Consider the following 21,741-nt stretch of genomic DNA (forward strand, 5'->3'; position numbering starts at 1 on the left):
GACAGATGTCTACTGGAAGAGCATTCCAAGGAGAGGGACTGGATTAAAACAAGAGCAACACATCTGAGACAGAGAGGCAAAATGAGAAAAAGATGAGATCAGGAAGGTAATGGTGATGTGGGGACAGATCTTTTAGACTTAGAGGTGAAATGGGTGCTAATAAGGGGTGCTGAGCAAAATCTTGAGATATTTAATGTGTTTTTTTATATACTCTGGTTTCTGAATTAAGAGTAGAATGTGCAGGAAAAGATGGAATTAGGGAAATTAGTGATCCAGTAAATCAGCTGATGACTCATATCAAGTGATGGAGTGAAGATTAAAGGTGTCTGGTCTCCACAATCCAAACTTGCTGCCATGCCCCCACGGGATTCCAAATGTCGGCAAGGACCTCATCTCATTGATATGAAAATTCAGAGATGAGGATTCTGTGACTGAAATCTGAAGGCTTTTTCAGACTTGAGATGGGCTATCTCCCCCCACTTTCCTGTACTCCTGGAAGTATCAGTAGTAACCCTGAGGAACCGACTCCTGAACCACCATGTAAACACTTCTACTGGCTGGCTTTAGAGAAGTATACATAAATCTTGAAAGAGATCAAAAGCTGCAGTTAACCTTGGACCTGCACAAGACTGAACAGACTTGGATAGATGGAAACAGCCTAGATGGGGGAGGGGCAGGGGTAACCCAGTGCTCACCCAATGCTCACCCAAACAGAACCCCCAGCACCCACTTGCTCCCACAATCCAAAATATCTGCCAGACCCCTGACTGGACTCCATTGTCTCGGGATGAATGTTGCCACAATATTAATCTGCTGAAAATTTGGGGAGGGATGGGTGTGCTAACATTGTATGACTGAAACACAATCATGAATAGCTTTGTGATGGTCTATCTCATGGTGATTCAATTTTAAAAAAAGAAGTCTGGGCTCTTAGAATTGCTAAGAAATTTTTTAAATATAATTTGGTGGTAGCTTAAACACTGGATATGAGGGAAACAAGGAGTGGAAGGTGTCAAAAATGATTCTATAATCCTGCTCTGATGTTCAGAAGAAAAGGTAAGCAAAAATATTTGAATTTTGCTATCTTTGGCAGAAGGTACTTACAACATGAGAATGCAAAAACAAACAAACAAACAAACACGGGAATGGATGAATGTGAAGAAAAAAGAGTATAAAAAGACCTTGACCAAAATTTTAATGTATGTATATTTCTTACTGCTGTTGTGATAAATTAGCAAAATACGGTGATAATGCAAAACAACAGAAATTTATTATCTTGTAGTTTACAGATCAGAAGCCTTCAGTGATTCTCAATGGCCTAAAATTAAGGGTCAGCAGGATCAAAGGGAGAACTTTTCTTCCTGTCTTTCCCAGCACCTCACATGCCTGCATTCCTTGGTTTGAGCCTTTTCCCATCTTCAAAATCAGCAGTGACTGGTCAAGTGCTTCTCAACCCATATGACTTAACTTCAACTTCCTGCTGCCTTATGCCACACGGATAGACCTTATGATTAGGTCAGATAAGGCCTGACCAGTCCGTAAAATGTACTGGAATTTCTTCTTCTCAAAATTCTTGACTTAGGCACATCTGCAAAAATACCATTTTCTCTCACAAGGTCACAAGGTCCCCTTCATGGATTTCATGTGCTCTAGCCCATTGATCTATGTTTTCTACTCCCCAACATTTAATATTTTCTTCCTCCTATGGCAATTCTTGAGGCATGCCCTCTCAAGCAGTGCATAGCGGGTGCAGGGTCACTCCCAGTGTTTCTCAGACCTGCTCAGGGATCAGGCAATGCTTGGGATGAACCCACATTAGCCAACTTTATCAACTATGGATCCTGTCATAGTTCCCAAGTTGGCATTAAAACAGTGTACCGAATCTTTTCAGATTAATGAACGTTGATGATCTTCCATTTGGGTGATGTTCAGTAAGTTACTTAAACTCTCTAACAGTTGGCTTCCTCATCATAAAAGAAGAACAATTATTTTATTTACCTCATAGGTTTGAATATGGTTTAAGTAGGTAGGAGCTGTTAATTAGTGCCATGTCTGGCATACAGTTGAGACTTTAATTAATGGTGGCTATTTCTACAGTTACAAATAGTAATTAAGCAAACACATTTAAGCACTTTGGAAAACATGCATGATTTTTCTTCCTGTCGAATGATGCCTTGAAGTAAAGGCCAGTTATAGGACTGTGCATTTAAAATTTTCTTTGCTACCTCAAAATTACCTTTGAAAAATATTTTCCCAGTTGACAAGTTATAGCAACATACAATGAGCATGCCCAATTTTCAGTATCTTTATTAAGAGGGATATAAATCATTTGGATTTAATTATAACATTTGGATTCCTTGTCTGTCATTTGGATCATCCAACATATTAGACTACCTCCTTTGCAAGTAGGATTCAAACAGTTACATTGACCTCTTCCCTGGTCATCCAGAAAATTGACAGTCACATGAACATTTGATCAGAAAAAAATTATGAGAGAAATGACTAGACATCGGGCATCATTTTAGGTTGTGTTGGACGTGGCAGACAGTGTGATATTAGATTCAGGGTAGCATCAGCGCTGTCCTTCAGAATTCTATAAATCCCAGAACAAGAACAAAGTCTTGTTCTCAGAGCTCTTTTGGAACAGAGACTTTTCTTCTGAAACTATTTTAATTTTCTGAGCAGCTACAAATTCTTAACTATTTTATTTATTTTTAAATTAACTACAAGTAGATTCTATTGTCTGAAACTAAAAAAAATCTTTTAAGAGTGTCAAAATCTTTAATAAAGAGCATCTTTTATTTGTTCATTTATAGCCCACAAATCTTATTTTTCCATAGATGTAAATAATAACTTCACATACTGTAGAGGAAGTTAGTTCTGGAAGTGGGATTATCACAGGGATGCTTTGTCTAGAAATCCCATAGAAGATCTACAATACCTCTACTTCTTCTGTTAACATTTGTTTAGTATTATGGTTGTTATTATCAATGAATTCTGAATAAAAAATTTAAGTTAAATGTTCAGTTAGTTAAGAATAGTGTGACATATTGTTTGTTGAATTTTGTTGACATCTATGTCATTATCCCATCTTAATTTGGTGTGCTCCTACTGGAATTTCAGTACTGAGGAATTAGGGATTGTCGCATATGTGGCTATGTGGTCAAGAGATCTCAGTACCCTTGGTTTGGGTGAATGAGTTGGCATGGTGGCAGCAGCGGGAGAAGGACATGGCTGCCAGGACTTCCAGATGTATGAGGGTAGGGGAGGAGGCTGCCCACCATGACTCTGAGAAGACACCAGAGTTTTCAGCCTAGTACCAGGGTAGCTGAAACTATTCGCAGTTTGGCATCTCTGCAGAGAATAATGGCTCATTAAACAAAAACAATAGCACAGAAGATTCAACTAGCAGCAAACAGATTTGTAAATTTTTAGATAAGGACTTAAATCCTGTGAAGAGATATAAGAATTTTCATATAAAAATAAAAGTTTTTACTTATGGATTTTAATATTGGAGCTTTGTTATCTAATCACTATCAACTCTAGAATTGTACCAACAATTTTGGCTTTGGTCTACAGTAAACTAGGTTTTTTTTAAAAAAAAATTAAAGGAATAGTGTGACATATTAGTTTTTATTCTATTAAATTATTTAAATTCAAATATTCCTTCTATGACAGATTTACCCCATCTTTTTTTATATACTTTTCTATTGAATCATTGTGAGATAGACCATTACAAAACTGTTGATGATTTTATTTCAGTTATACAGTATTCCAATGTCCATCACTCCACCCAGTGTACATTTCCCAGCACCAGTATCCCCAGGTTCTCTCTTATCACCTCCTCCCCTTACCTGCCTCTATGGCAGGCGCTTTTGCTTTTATTTTCTCTCTCTCTCTCTCTCCCTCTCTCTCTCTCTTCTAGAATAATTATTATGATGCTATTTTAAGATTATTTTGCTAACTCATCCTTGTTTGCAATGCTAAATGCAGTGTTATGAGAATTGGTATGACATCAAATCATCAGTTATTAAAGAAGATAATTTGATAATTCTCCTTTTATATTACTGTCTAAATCTTCCTACCAATGTTTTAGATATTTACCAAGCATACAAAAGGTTGAAGTATGTTTGTATAAAAATTAACAAATATCTGCCATAAAGGTAGCACTGTGAATAAGGTGTTTGTCTTGCATGCAAATGGCCCAGGTTTGATCTTTGGCATCCCACATAGTCCCCCCAGCACTGCACCAAAGATGACCCCTGAGCATAGACTTAGGAGTAAGCTTTGAGCACTCCCAGGTGTTGCCTGCAAAAAAAAAGAAAAGAAAAATAAATAAATGTTAACACAATTTAGTATTCAGTTGGGAAGAAATCTGTATGAGTTTACAAAGTATGAAATGACCTTGTGAGATATAATGGCATGGTACATGAACAATATTTTTCTAAATCTAATTCAGTCAGTATTTCTTTTCTCACTTTTTGTATTAAGGTACCATGGTTTACAGTACTATAAATGATAGTGTCATGTAGACATTGCTTCAATACCATACCTATCATCAGCATGTCAGCTTATGTCAATCAATGTCCCCAAACCCCTCCCATTCCTGCATGCCCCCTACCCCAAGTAAACTCAGTTCCACAGACAAATTCTCCAGTGTTGATACCTTTGACCATTAATTGTTCCTTATTAATGTTTCTTTATATCCAACATACGAGAGAGATCTTTATTTGATTGCAGAGGTGTTAGCATCTACCTACATATAGATGAATAAAGCTAAAATCTCAAATCAGCATTTTTATGAACTAATCATTTAAATGCGATTTCACTGTTAATATTTAATGCAATTCCATTAATTTCATGCTATTTTAATTTGACTTATTTATCTATAATTTATGTTTTATTATAGTTTAGATAACATGATTACTATAGTGTTAACATTATGGAATTGATATGAAGGCACCTCCTGGCAACTAAAATGCTTAACACTCTATTACTGTCCTTTAAAAAAAAAGAAAACATAAATAAGCCAGAGTCCATCAGCTAGGGATGCTATGACAAAATGTCATGGATTGATGACTAAAGGCAATAGGAATTTACCCTTTATGTGTTTGAATGCCGAGAAATTATGGATTAAAGTATTAGCAGCTTCCTTCTCAGTAACGGTTCTCTTCTTGCTGTACGGATGATGGGTATCTTGCTCCTGGGTCCTTTTCCTGGAGAGACAGAAGGAGGGGAGGTGAAGAAGAAAATCAGGCAGGTCTCTTTCTTCTTGTTCTACAGACATCAATCCTGTAATGGTAGCCCAACCTTTTTGACTTTCTTTAAATCTAATTGTCCTCCAATGGCCCCATCTCCAAAAACTGCCACGTTGAACACTAGGGCTTCAACAAATGAATTTTGAGGAAGAGGTGTAGGGGCAGAGTGTGGGAGTTGAACTCAAGCATTTTGTCCACAGCCACTAGATTGCAGAATACAAACCCTAAAGAATAATTCTACTTATTCAAGATCATCAAAATTAAGTTCTTGACTTCATCTTTTATTTGTTTTAATAATATATCAGAGTAAAGCACATTGATAAATACATTTTAATAACAAATGCCTAATTTTAATTTTCTATTCAATTTTCATATTCCCAGACAAAATAAATGATATATTGCTATCCATCATTAGGTCTTTTGGTTCCATGTGAGAATGCAACACAAAATTAGCTCACTGTTATCCATGTTTATTCATCATTCTTGTTTCTCTTCCATTTTGTAAATTTTAATTTAGGTTTAGTTGCTTTCTTACAATATGGAAAGTCTGAGACCTTTAGCAAACAATATACGCCTTTGGTTGAAAACTCAGTCTCCTTCCTGCCTAATACAATAGAACAAAAGGTTTAGCAAAATATCACTGTATCACTGTCATCCTGTTATTCATCCATTTACTTGAGCGGGCACCAGTAATGTCTCTGTTCCTCCTAGCCCTGAGTTTTTAGCAGCCTCTCCTTACTCGTCTTTCCCAATGATTGGAGGCTCTTTCAGGGTATATATATATATACCCTGGGTATATATATATATATATATATATATTTCAGGGTATATATATATGTATATATATACAAATATATATGTATATATAGCTAAGAAATATGCTAATAGACTTCATTTTGCTATTCCCATTTCACAGAAAATGTCAAAAGCAAGAATGCTATAAATTTTAAAGGCACTTCTTAATTGAAACCGGAAGTACCTTAGAGATCTGAGTTTGTTACCTAATTTAGTTCAGATTTTCAAATACGTTCCTGAAAATCTTTCTCCTAGATTATTTTCCTTCCAAAATGAGAACACAGGATCATCCTCAATGTTTACATACATCAGAATCATTATATTTATACTTAGTGACTGTAGAATAACATTGGTTTTCCTTTCCTCCTTGCCAGAGGGAGACTAGGTTTATTGGCATACTCACATCACAGTCCTCCCATTCCTCTGTGTTTATTTGTAACTTCTTTCTTTGTGCTCTGTTAACTTGTAAATACTGTTTTTTTCTTCTCCTTAAGTTCTTTGTGTAGTTAATTCAGAGCAATGTCCTTTTTGTATGGACACAAGAAGATAGCTAATGCTATACGTTAGTAACTTGGGATTTAATTGACTCTGAATGATATTTACCTCCTGGACATCTGTTCTCTCAACTTAAACCTCAGTTGCCCTTACTTCCTAGCACCCCAAAATCAGGGTCCCAATGAGGGACTGGATGAAGAAGGGCAAATTGAGCTATGTGCTACCCTGGCATCGAAATGGGCCTGGCCAAAGCACCATAATAGTTAGCTATAAGTTAAGAGAATGGTCATGAACAAATTATATCATGATCCAAAAAGTAATAACTAGATTCAGACCCTGCTAGCGTTAGGAAAGATTAATCTGGTCCGAGCACTGTAGTCTGAGTCTGTGTCGAGATGTTCCCGGGAGAGCCATCCTACAAGCTAAATGTATCTCTTACTGTGTCCAAGAAGTAGAATGAAGATGTTAATTAAGATATTAATTAAGTTATTGGACTAAGGAGAAGAGGAACACCCCTAGGTGGTGTTTCCACCCTTGAGACTGATGGGAAGTCAGGAACGGCTTTCTTATGTTGATTTTGCTACCAGACAGGGGGTAGTGTCTAACCCCAATGCTGGGGAGTTGGAGAGAGTCCGGAGAGTTGGAGAGAACAGGGCAGCAAGATGGAGCACAGAGAGACTAGAACAGGAGGCAGAGGGAGAAGAATATAGAAGAATATAGGAGCAGGTACGTGGAGAGAGCCCAGGCTGCAAGACGGAGTGCAGAGAGATGAGAGGGAGAGACAGGAGGAGACGGGAGTAAGGGGCAGTGTGAGACTAGAATGGGGAGCTTAGTGAGACTGGAACAGGCATGTGGGGAGGATGGAATAAACGGTAAGTGATCAATCAACCGACTTGTCCCTCATTTCCTCCCTCTGTCCATGGCATGGGCCGTCCTGGCTAGGGGAGCAGCTGGAGCCCACAGACCGCGGGCAGTGAGAGTGGGAGCCATCGGGGTCCTCCCTAGCTGCCCGGAGATTATGCAACTGACTAATATACTGATACTGAAAAGGAGCACAAGATCAAGAACAATAAAGTTATCTAAACAATGGAAATCTTGTTTGAACTAGCAGTAAGAAAGAAATAGTAAGAAGAAACAACATAAAAATCTAATGCGTTGCAAAACATTATGACTCCTCTTTTAGCAAAGACCAAAGTGAAAAGATGCTCAAATATTCATTAGCTCTCTTTCTCATGAAAATGAGCTGGGCAGTATTCCAGGGTACCACCTACTCAACCTTTACCTAAAACATTCCATTTTCCAGTACCCTTGGTTGATTTAGTTCTCTTTTCCAAATGCACTACAGCACCTTCCACTTCTTTGTGTAATTATTTTTAATTATGTGCTTTGTGATTAAACTGTAAATGCCAAGAGAAGCAGTAACCTCTGCTGTTTTCTCAGTAGATAAATGGATCTCAATAAATATTTGTTAAATAAGAAAATGGAGCATACATGCCATGTTCTCCTGAAGCACCAATTGCAGTTTGCATTTTTGTCAGACAGTGCTGTATTGTGAAGTGCAAAATTCATGCATATTTTCAAGTTCTCTACCATTAATACTGTTTTACGGGAAAAGGTAATAATGCATTGTTGTTCTGGATTTGGGTGTGGAGCTCTAAAGATCAGGTAATTGAAGTCAAGCAGGTTCAGACTTTGCATTTATGCGAGGAGTGACTGCTTCACCTCCGTGGAGAAAAGAAAGTCAGAGAAACGGAGTGCAAAGTGTGCCTTAGCAGAATTATTTTAATGTCTCTGATTTTCAACTTGAAAGTGAATGCATTAAATTAGATGTTCTCCATTGGCTTCTGAATCTCTAAAAATGCCTTTGTGTATAAACTATTGTTGTTTTTCTAACTTCATTCTCATTCCTAGGAAGAAAAAAGGGTGGGAACAAATATCTAATTCTTGTCTTCTTTTCTTATGCTTTTATTACCTTTATCTTTTTTTTAATGTAGCACAGGGGGCACATTTGCCTTGCACGTGGCCAACCCAGGTTCGATTCCTCCGTCCCTCTCTGAGAACCAAGCAAGCTACCGATAGTATCGCGCCCGCACAGCAGAGCCTGGCAAGCTAGCCATGGCACATTCGATATGCCAAAAGCAGTAACAATAAGTCTCACAATGGAGATGTCACTGGTGCCTGCTCGAGCAAATCGATGAACAACTGGACGATTAGCTATAAATGCATAGTAATGTAAATGTAGTCTAGGTATAACAATGTATATGTAAGTGTATAATGTAGATGTATAATAATGTATGATAAAATGAATATTCTATATAATGTATAATATAAATGAATAAATATTAACTATGCTATGTAGTTGTTTCAGGAACAGTTTTTTCTACATAGTTGTTTTATGAAGTATTTCATAAACGTTGTCCTATGAACTTTTTATGAACTTATCTGTCCTTTCATAAACTTATAGTACTATTCATGTGCTAAAGGAGGTGGAAGAGGAGAATCGATATAAAACCACAGAGGTACATTTTTATGGATCAACAACTCAGATGGTATCAGCAGGGATGTTACATCATCACAGCCAGATGTAATAGAGCATATTGATTTCAAATGCCGAGCTTTAAGAGGGAGCTATTTTATAACTATCCTCTTTCTATCCATATTTTCACCTTCTTTTAATTTCTTTGGACTTGACACTTTATATCAAAAAGTTTCATGAGAATGTGTATACAGTAGCTATTGTAACAGGAGTCCCTAGGAGGTACTTAGATGAAACAGTTGCTTTGCCTCTGGGCTAAAAAAGATTATCTGAATACAAGAAAAAAATAATCTAAGTCAATACAATGTGATGGTAAGCATTGATAGAAAGTAAGTGGCTCATATTGCAGGTAAAGGAAACTAATCTAAAACAATAATTACATTTTCCTCACATCTGTACATATTGCCTAGCAATTGCTTGATTCAATAAAGGCCTACAAAGAGAAATACTTGTTTTGTTCTATTATGTTGTCTCATAACCAAATGCACTTAATATTTCTCTGCTACAGATGTGTCACTGAGATCCCGGTGCTGTATTTGTTGGGCTTTGTTGATAACAAAACAGCCTGCCAACAGCTCCTGTGTTATGTATTATGGCCTGTACACAATCTAAATTCTGACAAATTAAGAAATTATAGTAAGGATTCCTAAATTGAAATAAATAGACAAGTTAAAGTTTTCACTATGTCTTTTAGAAATAGGAACTCTGGTGCACTATTGGTGGGAGTGCAAAATGATACAATCATTTGGCAGAGCAATTTGGCAATTATCTAGGACAGCTAAAAACACAAACACCTACGAACCGACAATTTCACTTCTGGGTATATACCCTGGAGAAACACATATGCATGTACATAATGAGTCATGCATGTAACAGAAAAAAATATCAGGGGAATAAGAATACCAAATGTCTTTGATAAAGCAGTGGACAGAATATAGCATACTTTGAAAATGGAATTCCACATGGAAGTTATCACTGACATATCTGTAAAGTGCTGGTTGACACCCCATTTTATTCTTAAAATGCAGGTAATGGAGCGATTGCTCAATGGATTGAGCATATGCTTCACGTGTGGAAGGCTGGCTTCAGTCCCTAACATCACATGGTCTTCTGAGCCCGAGTAGGTACAGCCTTGGAGCACTTTTGGGTGAAGCCACGCTCCAAAGTTAGTAGTGGAAGATCTCATGCTGAGTGATACACAGGAATGATCCCTTTCTTACATGGTATATGAAGAAATATATTATGGAATTAAAGAACGGCCAAAGAGAATAGCACCTGAGAACTGGTTTATGGAACCGAGCTTACCAAGGCAGACTGGGAGATAATGATAATGTGCTGTTGGGATGTTTTCCAGTATTTCAAATAATACATGTGTACATATTTTATACATAGGAAAAAAAGAAACCTTACTTTTGAAGGTTTGGGGCCCCACCTGGCAGTGTTCTGGGCTTTCTACCTGAGGATACAGTTCTTTCCTAACAGGATTCAGGGAACGATATGGTGGGTGGGGTAGAGAACCTGGACCAGCCATGTGGAGGGCAAGTACCCTACCCACAGTCCTACCTCTCCAAACCTAGAACATAAACACTTCTCATAAAATTTAAAATAATTAGCAGCAACGGAATATCTGTTTCTGGTTAACCTGTCAAACATGAATATATGAATTGGGAGGATACTCACCAAGCTCAAAAGAGATACCTTGGGGAGGAAGGGAAGATGAAAGGGATGTGGAACTACGGAGAGATCCAAGAGACTTTAGTATCTTTTTTCTAGCATGTTTCCTTTATTCTTTTTTTTTTTTTTTAGAGTTGATAAGCAATACATTTATTCTTTGAAGAAAAAAATCAGTTTTTCTCCTCCATTTGCATTCTCAATTATATGTGAAAGGGTATCACGTTTTAAAACATTGCATAGTTTTAAATATTACATTTTGCCAGAATTCAAATATTTGATAAAATATAGACACATATAAATATAATTGTTGAAAATTTAATTACTTGCAATTATTTTACATGTCATTCAAAAACTAAGTTATTATCAAAAGTCATCGAAAAGCTAAGCATCAACAAAATAGATTTTTAGAACTAAATATATATGAACCATCACTGTATCACTGTTTCACTGTCATCCCATTGCTCCTCAGTTTGCTCGAATGGGCTCCAGTATGTCTCCCTTGTGAGACTTGATGTTACTGTTTTTGGCATATTGAATATGCCACGGGTAGATTGCCAGACTCTGCTGTACAGGTGGGATACTCTTGGTATCTTGCCAGGCTCTCTGAGAGGGGCAGAGGAAACCAACCCAGGTCGGCCATGTGCAAGGCAAAACCCTACCCATTGTGCTATCATTCCAGCCCACCTATGAACCATATCATTTCAAAATTAATAGGCTCCTTTTTTGGAAGTTTAGCCAGGAAAAGAAAAATGAATTGAAAAAGGAATGTGACTTTTTCTACTTTTGTTAATTAATTTTAGTTTTAAAATATTTTTAGTTTTGAGGTCACACCCAATGATACTCGAGTCAGAAAGAGAGAGACAGACATAGAAAGATTGCACTCATCTATGGTATATAGAATAACAGAGTGGGAGACTAACACCCAAGAACTGTAGAAATAAGTACCAGGAGGTTGACTCCATGGCTTCGAGGCTGGCCTCACGTTCCGGGGAAAGGTCAACTCAGAGAAGCGATCACCAACTACATTGTAGTCGAAGGCCATGTGGGGGAAGGGAGTTGCGGGCTGAATGAGGGCTAGAGACTGAGCACAGCGGCCACTCAACACCTTTATTGTTTCCTTTATTCTTATTAAAAATATTAGCTGCAGTCTATGACTAAATACTGACATTGCTTTATTCTGGGAATATAATTAATCCAGATGTTCTTATACTATGTTGTTATATTATGGACTGGAGCAATAGCACAGCAGGTAGGGCGTTTGCCTTGCACGCAGCCCACCCATGTTCAATTCCTCCATCCCTCTCGGAGAACCCAGAAAGCTACTGAGAGTATCCGCCCAAACAGCAGAGCCTGGCAAGCTACCCGTGGCATATTCGATATGCCAAAAATAGTAATAAGTCTCACAATGCAGACGTTACTGGTGACCACTTAAGCAAATTGATGAACAACGGGACAATAGTGCTACAGTGCTACAGTACTGTTATACTATGTGTGTTCTAAATTAATTTCTTTTCCAAAAGACAGAAACCCACAAATCTTTAGTCATTTTTGGTCACTCTGTGCAATTGGATAATTCTATTGCTTGGGTTTGAGGAACCTTGAATATATCTTTAAATTGTTTAATACACTGCATTTTATTCATTTACAGTGTTTATACTGGATGAGTAAACTAAGAGCTTTGGAAGGCTTTCCATGGAATTTCAGTTTAATTAGGTCTCATTTCTGTGCTTAGTAAATGTAGGCAAATTTAAGTTTTAAACATTTATTTATACAAGGTATACAAACCAGATAGTATTTTTTTCTTGATTTGTCCACATTATCCTGTTCCAGCCTGAATATTAACACCAGTTTACAAGATTTTGCCACTGAGAGTTTAGAGTTCATGTTGCTATATAAACGTCACATTAATCCTATTTAGAAACAATTTATATATCCACACACAAAATATGGCGCTGAGAGAATTCTAGTTCAATGTCTCTTCTAAGTATCTATAATGTAAATATCACTTTACATATTGTAGAGTTTTATTACTGTCCTCTCTTCAATCCCCTGCACATACTTGCCATATTGTCTGCATCCAGAACTGACGTGGGTGGGCACCAAAAGCTCTTCAAGGATTCAGAAGAAGACACGGTGAGGGAAGGAAGGTGGAAAGAGCGTTGACCTAAAACAGATTTGGGTTTATTTATTATGTGACTTTAAACAGACAGCTGAAGTCCAGCCATAAATCAGGAATAAGCAGAGTGTTGCCCAGAAGCTGGGCAATGATTGAGTGAATGTCTGTGTGTAGAGTTCAGGGCCAAACTGAGAAGGGGCACACACACATGGGAGATTGCTTTTATATTTATTGTTGTGGTTTCTGCGCTGACACTGCTAATCTGTCTAATCCTCTATTTCCTATTAGCAGGTACAAAGTCATTTCTACCTAGAGTAGAATTTACCAAGTGAACTTCTTCTCATGCCCTATCAAGATACAAAGGAAGAATTGGAATCTTTGTGAAGATTATTAATGTTGAAGAATCTTAAAAAAGTTTTTAAATTTTAGTTTTACAGTGTTATGCTTGTACTATTTTAGTTTTAGGGAGAAAAAGCTGTTATGCTTAAGATAGCACTGTATTACTGTATCACTCTCATCCAGTTGCTCATGGATTTACTCAAGCGGGCACCAGTAACGTCTCTATTCCTCACAGACCTGAGATTTTAGCAGCATCTCCTTACTCATCTTTCCCAACGATTGGAGGCTCTTTCAGGATCAGGGGAATGAGACCTATCATTACTGTTTTTGGAGTATCAAATATGCCATGGGTAGCTTGCCAGGCTCTGCCCATATGGGCAGGATACTCTCGGTAGCTTGCAGGGCTCTCTAAAAGGTATATATATATATTACCCTCTATGATTTGTTGCCTACTGTCTGAATTCCATCAAATATGGTGTGGAAATTATGGAAAATGGGTAGGAATTGTCTTATAAGGAAAGCAGCCTAGAACATGGCGGCTGTTGGGTAGTGGAGGTCGACTGCTGCGGCTGGGTCCCTTGGGGTGGGGAGGAGTGAAAACAGCCTGGCGCTTAAGATACACAGTATATATTTGTGTGTTTATATGTAGATTAAATTATACATACAAAAAGTTAATTTCTCTTTTTTTTATTTATTCATTTATTTGCATTTACTTCTATCCTCTTGGCTCTAACTTCCTCATCATGAATTTATACCATATTTTCATAAAAAGGATTCTTTAGTTCATTCACAGTTAACTTTGAAAAACAATTTAATAGACTTGTTCCTTCTCATATGTTTGTGGATCATAAATTCAGTCTATTTTCTCACCCATACTAAAGAAATAGTTGTAGCATTTTGTTAGTGGAAGTTTTCATAACTTTTTATAAGTGTTTAATGTCGTCAAGAATCTTTAATGACTGATTAAGTCCCCATTCTCTTCCCTCCCAGGGAACATGGGTTCAGTGGCTGGGAACAGCAGCTTTCCTAGGAATATCCAGAACCCATTGCTTTTCCAGGCTGCCCTTAGGAACCCTGGAGACAGCCCATTGTGGTGGATCTTTCTATCTGCTCTAATGGTTTCTAAACTTCGGTTCCAAATATGAGTCCAGTATGAGCGTTCCTTTGGAAAGCCCCAGGGCTCTGTGGCCAAGGTCTACATGGGTCAAATCCATTTCCAACCCACCAAGCTGAAGAACAAGAAGCACATGACTGATGTGAATGAAAGTCTATGCAAGGTCAAGTTCAAGCTCCCCGTCCACCAGAAGATCCACATTGACAGGAAGCAAGGCTTTACCCAGTTTAATACTGATGGGTTTGAAGACTGGCTGGAAAACAGTTCATCCCAGATGGTTCTGATGTCAAATAGGTTCCTAATTGTGGAGAAATAGTGGGCCCTGCTTTCCTGGGAGCTTAGGACCAGCTCCTTTAATTCCCTCCTGTTCCCTACCCCACCCTTAATAAATCCTGTTTTCTATCCCCAAACAAAACAAAACAAAGAAGTCTTCATGAATTGCTAATACTGGAATTTTAGCATTGTGACAGGCTGGCAGGCATAGTTAGTTTTATAATGTATTACTTTAATGTGTTTTGCAGATATTTCTTTTTTTTTTTTAACAAATATAAGGTCTGTGGCAACCCTACATTAAGCAAATCTCCTGGTGTCACTTTTCCAACAGTGTGAGCGTATTCTGTTTCCCTGTGCCACATTCTGTTAATCCTCAAACTATTTCAAACCTTTGTTATATTTGTCATGGTGATCTGTGATCAGTGTTCTCATATTTTACTATTGTAATTATTTTGGAAGTGACTGCAGATGTGATGGAAACAGCAAGAGAACTAGATTTTGAAGTGGAGCCCAAACTCTGAACTGTGTTGTTGTTGCAATCGCCTGTGAAAACGAATGGAGCAACGGTAGCTGCTTATGGATCAACAAAGAAAAATGGTTTGTTCAGATGGAACCTGCTCCTAGTGAAAAAGCTGGAAATATTGTTCAAATGGAAACAAAGGATTCAAAATAGGGTGAATTTAGTTGTTAAAGCAGCAGCAGAGTCTGAGAGGATTCACTTGAAAGAATTTCTATTGTGGGTAAAGTGCTATTAAACAGACTCACATGCTATTGAGAAATCCTTTGTGAAAGGGCCCGTCCATGTGGTGAGCATCATCTTTGACTCATTTTAAGAGACTTTCATAGCCACCCCAATCTTCAGCAACTATCACTCTGTTTTTTCAACATTCAAGGCAAGCACCCTGCAACAAAAAGGTCGTAACTTAGTGAAGGTTCAGATCATGATTAGCACTGTTTGGTTTAGCATTTTTCAATTAAGCTATTAACAGGATTTTTTTTAATTAAAAGATTATTGCATGTTTACTATAGTGCTCTATATTATAAGTTTCAATGCATCTGGAAACTAAGACATCCATGTGACTGTCTTTATTCCGATATTGTCTTTGTTGTGGTGGTCGAGAACTGAACCCACAATACCTCCAAGATGGGTCTGGCTGTAGCTACTTTTGTGCTGAAAGTTTTAACTTCCTAGAATCAGGTGATGCCATGTGGTTGCAAGACTTTTCTGTAACCACTAAGATTGGCATTGATTCTTGATTCTTGCATCAACGCAGGGCGATTGTTGGGTCACCAGCTTCCTTCTCAAGCCCACTGCAGAACTGATTGACCAGAGATTCTCCTGTCACCTATAACCCTTTCCAGTAATTTGCAATCTTAGTTGGTAAGAAAAACTGAAATCCATTTGCCCTTACTTGCTTCAAATGTGTTTGCTGTTTTTTGGAATATAGAAATGGGTGATTATAAACAGCTCATTTAAAAATAATTATAAAAAATATAAAACTTAGTTCCTGTTAAGTTTGTCTAGGACAGACAAACAGAATTGCAAAGGAATTCAATGTGGAATGGAAAGATATAGTCATATATAAGTAATGATCATTTATTTTATTTTATTTTTTGCTTGTTTGTTTTGAGATCATACCAGCAACGATCAAGATTTACTCCTGGCTCTGAACTCAGGGATCACCCCTGATAGGTCTCAGGGGACCCTGTGGGGTGCCAGAGATAGAACTAGGGTTGGCTACATGCAAGACAATTGCTCTACCTACTGTACTGTTGTTCTGACTCAAGTAATAAAATATTCTTCCAAATGTCAGACGGGGTAGCTTGGTTCTGTGGCACCTGTGGTGTAAAAAACTAAGGCATGCTCTCGGGCTCTCCAGGCGGCTCTGTCTCACCACCCGCATTCGGTGCTCTGGAACCGCTGTGTATGGGCTTGATCGGGACGGCCGTTTACCAAGGACAGGCAAAGGAAGAAGGAGGACCAAGCTGGTTGCTGATTAGTTACCTTTTATTCAATCTTCCATCTTTCTCATCTCCCGCACTCCCAGCTCTGGCCTCTCTCTGCATCTACTCCAGCCTTCTCTAGTCTCTCCTCCTACTTGTCTCTCCCACCTTGCCCTCTAGGCTACACCCAGCCAGGTAGCAAAATCAACATCAGAAAGCCCTTCCTGAGGGCAGGGCATTCCAAAGCCCTTCCTGACTCTTAAGGTTTTTTTTTTTCCTTTCCTTAGTCCAAACACTTATTAACATCTTAATACTAGTTATTTTTGTATGGACATAGCAAGAGATACATTGAGGCTTGCAAGGCAGCTCTCCTGGCAACATCTTGCCACAGGCTCAGACTACAGCACTCAGGCCAGATTAATCACTCCTAACCCTAGCAGGGTCCAAATCTAGTTATCACTGTTTGGATCATGACAGCATTTGTCCATGATCAAGCTCTTAACTTATAGTTAAGCATTAGGCACTTTTGCCAGGCCCATCTCGATGCCAGGGTAGCACACAACTCACTGCTTGCCCTGGGTCCATCTCCTCCCTCGTCGGGACCCTGCTTTTGGGGGTGCTAGGAATTATGGGCAGCTGAGGCTTAGGTTGAGAGAACAGATACCCAGGAGGAAAATATCATGTAGAGTCAAATGACTCCCAGGTTATAAAAGCATAGCATTTGCTAAGTCTTCCTGTGTCCATACAAAAAGGTTATTGCTCTGAATAAACTATGCAAAGGACTCAAGGAGAAGAGAAAAACAATATTTAAAAGTCAACAGAACACTAAGAAAGAAGTTACAAATAAACACAGAGGAATGGGAGCACTGTGATGGGAGTAACCCAATAAACCTAAACTACCTGAGGCTATGTTATCCTACACTGTGGTAATATTAACATGATACTAATATCATCAGTGACCTCTAAAAAGGATGTTCTTCAAATGCATGGTGTGTGCCATATTTAAAATAAATTTATACACATATACATATATATGTAACAATAGGTCTCATTCCCCTGACCCTGAAAGAGCCTCCAATTGTTGGGAAAGACGAGTAAGGAGAGGCGGCAGCTAAAATCTCAGGGCTGAGTGTAATAGAGACGTTACTGGTGCCCGCTTGAGAAAATCGATGAACAATGGGATGACAGTGATACAGTGATACGTATATATATGTGTGTGTGTGTGTGTGTGTGTGTGTGTGTGTGTGTGTGTGTGTATATATATATTGCAATGTGAAGTTAATGGCTAGAATAATGAGAAGGAGTTTATCTTTAAGAGGGAATTGTAGAGCTATTATTAGGACATATAGTCTTCCTGGTGAGGTTTTGTCTTGTATTTATTTTCATTTAAAAATAAAAAACAACTCCTGTAATGATGACATGTGGCATTTATGTCTGGCCTTTTCAATTGCTCAATTAAGACACATTGCAGATGCTCTCTTAGACAGAAAGAAACTGTGGAGGGGGGTTAGAGTGCTTCAAGGAAGATTTGGATGTGGCTGAGAATCTTCAGAACAGGTTGACTATAGAAGGTGAGAAGAAGGGACAGAATCCCAGATAGTCTGTAATACTGAATCTCTGTCTCAGAAACAGCGAATCAGAATTCACACAGGCAGGCTAGTGGGAGAACAGAGCAGCTCTCAGAACTTCTTAAACTTTTCCCAATCACAAGTCCTTTTGCACTTAAGAAATTGTTACAAGACCACTGGCACATAGGCATACAAGAACAAATAGTCATAAAGATTTCTATTTCAAAATGACCCCCACTTCAATCTATATGTCCCCAATTGCATTGCAACACAGTTTATGACCTAAACCTACGCTGAGTGAATTCAGTCAGAAGAAAAGAGCCAGATACAGAGTGATCTCTCTCATATGTAGGACTTGAAGACACACAGTAAGGGAGCACCAAAGAGCCAGAGCAACACAATGGGAAAACTGATCCCCAGAGCTGAGTTTGCAGGGGGCACGAGGTGTTGAAGGGGAGGGCTCTCAGGTGACCTTGTGGGAGGGAGGTGGGAACTCTGGAGATGGGGTAGTACTGTTATGATCTACACATAAAATTATTATTAAAAATATTATAAATCACAGCACCTCAAACAATAAATATAATTTTTTAAAAGTATTAAACCACAGGGCTGGAGCGATATCACAAGGGTAGGGCATTCGCCTTTCACGACACCAACCCGCATTCGATTCCTCCGCCCCTCTCAGAGAGCCCAACAAGCTATCGAGAGTATCGCTCCCGCACGGCAAAGCCTGGCAAGCTATCTGTGGCGTATTCGATACGCCAAAAACAGTAACAAATAAGTCACACAATGAGAGACGTTACTGGTGCCCGCTGGAACAAATTGATGAGCAACGGGATGACACTGACAGTGACAGTGATTAAACCACAGTTTAAGAAATAGGGCTCTAAGCATGGACAAAGAATTTATTTGAGAAAATTTAAAAGTCTAGGGATAAAGAAGTTAAAAGCTTTGTCTTTTAGGGGATGATGAGAAAGAATATTGACCCATCTCAACTTCATGTATTATCTGAAAGCTATTTTTAAGGGTCCCCAAAATGGAGGCAAGGCTGATTTGATTCTATTTTATGCCACTGAGTTTCTGCAGAAAATAAGAGTGGCAGGTACATAATTTCTATCTGTGCAAGAAGAGGCTATTAGTGTGTTACTAGTGTGAACTGGCTATTTGATGTGTAAACCTGTGTAAATAATAAATAGAAGTTAAGGACAGATGAGGACAAAAGGGATGTTTATTTCAAGACTAGTAGAGGGAAGGGATGGAGGTTATAAAAAAAAAACTTCTAAAAAGCTGCCTTGTGCATTGATTAGGTAGAAAGGAAGTCCTTTTAATTTAAATTCTTTGGATTCCACTAGAACTACAAGCCATTTCTGTGTAAAAACACAAAATCAACATATCACTGAAAGCAATGATCCAGCGTAAATTCATATTAGGTCATGTGTAAAAATGTTTGATGAAGGTAGTTCAATCCATTTGAAATTTATATGTTCTTTTCCGTGAGTTTCACACTTCTATTTCATGAGAAACAAAGACGTGTTTATTTTAAAGAAGTAACCTACCTGTACTAGTGTTCATTGGAATCTCCAATATTTACCAAGGACTCTTAGCCAAAGTAGCCGTGGCGACACATGCAAGGGTCTTTTTCAGTCCAATGAGAATTGTTCTGATTTAAACCAGATGGTCCAACACAATGTAAGTCATTGATCTTCTTGGGCTACATGGGATACGAATGTTGAGAAAGTGTTTGTTCAGTGGTGACTCATACACAGAGTAGGATATATTAAATGGACTTGCCTTCTCCTTCAACTTTTTAATACCAGCTACAACTACACCACTCATGATAATGATTCCATTCAACCCCGTATTGATCAAATATATTTCATTTTGAGACCCAAAGCATGTCCATGTTGTGTGCATATCTACAGGTAAACTATAAGCGAAGTTTCATGAAACAAAGTTTAATGTCTCTTATGCTACATGTTCATATTTTCTGCCCTGTTCCTTTTTCTTCACTTTGTTATCACTGTCTTAGGTGATTTCATCCCCCATAAGTAATGCAAGACTCAGCTTTTCTAACTCATTGAAATTTTGAGCAGCAAAATGATATTTTCCTGGGGGCCGGAGCAATAGCACAGCGGGTAGGGCGTTTGCCTTGCACGTGGCCGACCCGGGTTCGATCCCCGGCATTCCATATGGTCCCCCAAGCACTGCCAGGAGTAATTCCTGAGTGCAAAGCCAGGAGTAACCCCTGAGCATCGCTGGGTGTGATCCCAAAAAGCAAAAAAAAAAAAATGGTATTTTCCTACTAATAATTGTTTTAGTTTAACTTTTTTGCTAATATCTTCTGTACTCCCAGGACACAGTCTCAGTCTATGAGAATCCGTATTATCTTCACCACTATAAAGATTTGTTGTGTTGATGATTATTTGTTTGACAACAATGTCCTACCATGATTTGCCTTTCCCCCATTTTATTTATCTATCCATTTATTTATTTATTTTCACTTAGATTTCTATTTATGTTATGCTTAGTTTTACTCCTGGGCCATTAGATTTTGCTTCTTCAGTTTCTTCTGTGATATCTTTTTCTTCTGTACAACTTCCTTTTCGGGTTCAGGAACACTTCTCTTTCTCAGGAAGAATCATCCCAGTGTGGCAGGGAGAGCTCAGAGAGGGATCAATACGTCTGTCCAAGAGCCCTGTAAGTTCTGCAGCACTGGGCGCTTTGTTGGCCTGGATATGTTCAATGACCAGAGAATCTATAACTAAAGCTTTAAGTTCTGCATCACTTTCTGCATTTTTAAGCATGTGCAGTAAAAATTGAGTATTTTGGGGGAGGGAGGTGGGGGAGGCAGCCAACGACCATGCATCCAGCACTGCTGTTTGTCCTGGTGGCACCTACCAACACCACCGTTCTAATGCCGAAAGGGGTCACACTGCTTCTGCAGTGCCATCCTTGGAATAGTTACTCGCTTTTCTGATATGCTTGCCCTTGGTGGCTTGAGGCATTTCCTGAGTGTTCTTGGAGTGAACACTAAGGTTCAAACCCCTGGACTTGCATGATCCTGTCGGGTTCTCATGTTCCAGCTAGAGTAGTGCCATACCGGGATCACCTAAATCCCCTCGTGCAAGAGGAGCCACACTGCGTTTAAAGCAATATCCTTACCACAGTGCAGTTAGAGCAAAAGGATGGGAAATAGAAAGCCTGTTGATATGTGGTGATTTAGTAACTGCATGAACATAATACAATAGAAGGATATTTGGTAAAAATTCCCTGGTCCCTTCATCTTACTGCTTGCCTGCATTTTATATTCACCACCTGAGCAAATAGGCGTAATCTATTTAGTTAAGGAATCATTCAGAAAAGGCCTCTTACCCAGCCAAGTTAATTAGACCCAGTTTGGGGTACCTTATTACAACTATTGAAAATGAAGCACTCTTCTTCCCATAAATGATTGCCTGTTCTGAGTATTGCCATTCTTGCTTCTCAGAAGGGGAGTGTCAGAGAAATAACTCAACAGGTTGAGCTCATGCTTTTATTCAGGAGCCTGGGGGTTGATTGCAGGCACTATATGGGCCCAGAACATCACAGGGAGTGACCCCTACCCCAAAGCCAGTAGTAGTGAGCATGAC

At 38.6% G+C, this 21,741-nt stretch overlaps 1 non-coding gene and 1 pseudogene across 1 annotated transcript; one reads left to right on the top strand and one right to left on the bottom strand.

Moving 5' to 3' along the window:
* Positions 1 to 7,428: 7,428 nt before the first annotated feature.
* LOC101544003 (60S ribosomal protein L17-like) lies at positions 7,429 to 21,586 on the bottom strand (annotated as a pseudogene).
* Positions 14,169 to 14,299, top strand: LOC129406314 (small nucleolar RNA SNORA70). Its single transcript, XR_008630925.1, has one exon. It is a non-coding gene; the product is annotated as a small nucleolar RNA SNORA70 (small nucleolar RNA).
* Positions 21,587 to 21,741: the final 155 nt, after the last annotated feature.

This window comes from Sorex araneus, chromosome 6 (assembly GCF_027595985.1).
Source record: "Sorex araneus isolate mSorAra2 chromosome 6, mSorAra2.pri, whole genome shotgun sequence".
Taxonomy (NCBI): Eukaryota; Metazoa; Chordata; class Mammalia; order Eulipotyphla; family Soricidae; genus Sorex; species Sorex araneus.